The sequence below is a fragment of the Scylla paramamosain genome, chromosome 5 (assembly GCF_035594125.1).
Source record: "Scylla paramamosain isolate STU-SP2022 chromosome 5, ASM3559412v1, whole genome shotgun sequence".
NCBI classification, from domain to species: Eukaryota; Metazoa; Arthropoda; class Malacostraca; order Decapoda; family Portunidae; genus Scylla; species Scylla paramamosain.
Window position 1 is genome coordinate 590001 of NC_087155.1, and position 2840 is coordinate 592840.

Below are 2840 nucleotides of genomic sequence, written 5' to 3' on the forward strand. Positions count from 1 at the left end.
AAATGTAGCGAGGTGCGCGGAGGTGCGGGTGAGGCAGCACCCTGCCCACCGCCCACCGGTCCCGCCCACCGCTCGCCGCCCCCGCCCACCGCTCGCCGCCGCACGCTACTCCGAGCCTTACGGGGGCGCGGCGTGCGGGCGCGGGTGGCGTGGCGGGCGGGCGGGCGAAGGGGACGCCGCACCCGACCAATGGGAGGCCTCGGGAGGGCTGGGGCGGGGCGCTGCCACCACCATCAGGATATTAATTACACGGACTCCCGCCATTCTTCCCTCCCTCCCTCATTCCCTCCTTCCCTCCAACATTTACCTTCCTCCTGCCCCCTCCTCCTCCTCCTCCTCCTTGTGAGTCCTACAGCCACACCACCACCACCACCATCACTTCTCCGAGGCCTCATTATCACCCCAAACACGCCCAGGACGCTCTCTCTCTCTCTCTCTCTCTCTCTCTCTCTCTCTCTCTCTCTTGTTTGGTTTTCCTTTGTATTCCTTTGCACTCCTCCTCCTCCTCCTCCTCCTCCTCCATATACATCCGCCGTGGGGACACTCCAGCCTCATAAACACTCTGAAACTCTTAAGGGATTCCATCTTAGTTCAGCCGCAGGCAGAGAGAGAGAGAGAGAGAGAGAGAGAGAGAGAGAGAGACACCTTGCACCTCCTTCTCTCGTTGCCTCCGATCCTGACAACGACGTGTTTACCAAGATCCGCTCTTCTCTCTCTCTCTCTCTCTCTCTCTCTCTCTCTCTCTCTCTCTCTCTCTCTCTCTCTGATACTGACGGTGTTTTTGTAATTTTTTGTGGTTTTTTGTATGTTTATTTTGTCTATTTATGTAATATGATTCTCATCATATTAGAATTATAATGTCAATGTTGGCACCTTTCAATGTGGAGCGGGCAGTGTGTGTCGCTGTCATTGGTTGGAAAGAGGTGTAGACACGGGTTGTATTCCAGTTACTGTATAATTGTTATTGGCATATATGACAAGAATTGTAATTATTATTGAGATACATATATTGTTTTCTTACTTATTAACAAGTTTGGTATTGGTTAGTAATGTGTATTTGTTTGTCAAGAGGAAGTTTTCTTTTAGGGTCTGTGTATGTAACACGGATATATATTATACCGCACTCAGGGTGTAGGGGGAAGGTAGGCAGAGGTACAGTTGGTGCCTGTCAGGGGTGAGTGGCGGTTGTTTGACTGAGGTGAGTTTTGTGATAACATTATTTCTCTGATTTGTTTGACTTATGTTATGCCGCTGATTGTGCATATTGGTTGGTGTTATATTGAATGCGGTGCTGATAGGAGGATTTGATTAAGTGTAACTTTGCAGCATAGTTGGGGTAATGCTGTAATCAGACATATGGTGAAGTCTGCCTTGGCTGATGATGGGCGGTCATTTTGTGAGTACTATTTTATATGTATCGTGTGTCATTGCAATAGTGAATAATAGAATGGGATATGTGTTCATCTTATGTTATTCTTCTGTTTACTGGGTGAAGTTACAAGATATTGAAGGGAGTTACATGATATTGAGGTATGCTGTGTTTATGTTGACATTAAATTTGCAGGCTGAATCAATCAATAAATCAAGATACAGCAAGTCAGCCCAATCATAGTCATTATCCTACACTACACTCTCTCTCTCTCTCTCTCTCTCTCTCTCTCTCTCTCTTAGTGATGTGCGTTAAGTGTGAGATGAAGTGTGTATTATTTGTTGGTCCAGTGTAAGGCGTGTTGAAGTGTCCTCTTACTCTTACTACTCTTACTCTTGTGTTGTGTGTGTTTTTGATTGATGGAATAATGACTGGGTTTATGTGATGTGTGTGTGTGTGTGTGTGTGTGTGTGTGTGTGTGTGTGTGTGTGTGTTTGTGTGTGTGTGTGTGTGTGTGTGTGTGTGTGTGTGTGTGTGTGTAAATGTTTAGAGGTCACAGGAAGTAATTTTCATCATTATTTTTGTCGTGTTCAGAATTTTTTTAGCATGTTTTTTTAACATAATTTTTGACATACTCCTTATCATTATTGCCATCATCATCATCCCCATCAGTACTGGCAACTACTTGGTGCTGTTCCATCCTCACTTCTCGGTCTTTGCAAACCCTTGACATGAAGCAGCTGATTCGTTCATATATTGATTTTTGTTCGATTAATGATCATGAAATTCCCTGCCGTTTTTTTCATCACGTTTCTGGAATACTTTCAGCCAGGGAGAAAGTGAAGTTTGTCACAGTGTTTGACTTGTTCCTGAGGTGTAGGATTAATAGATAAATCAGAAAAATAATTAACATTGTTCATGATATAGAAAATCAATGTCTTTCATCCCCTTCAAAGTCACGTAGAAATGAAAGCATCTGTTATTCGAAATATCAAAGGAACCTGAAATGAAAATCAATTTTGACTTAGAATGAAAAAAAATGATATAAAAAAACAAACTTTCTCTTCCCATGTTGTAACTCAAGAATGAATGAAAATATCCATTAATACTCTTATTGAAATGGTATAGGATAGAGTTTCCCCTTTTTCCTTCTGTTTTTTTCCCTCTCTTCCAGCACTTCCATGGTGCCGGAATAAAAGTACCTTATTTGGCTTAGCAAAAAAATAGCGTCTAAAAAGTTATAGGTATTAAAGAAGAAAATTTGTCTAGCAGTGAAAGGGTTAAAATGCTTTTTTTTTTTTTTCATGTCCACAATCTGTCATGTTTCTGTATCTTATTTTATTTATTTATTTATTTTATTTATTTTTTTCTTCTTTTGTCTTGCTCTGTCTTGAGGTGCGATTTCACCTGTGTCCTGATCTTCTCTTGCACATTTTGTCATTGGATGCGCGGCGGAGACTTTCACAATTCG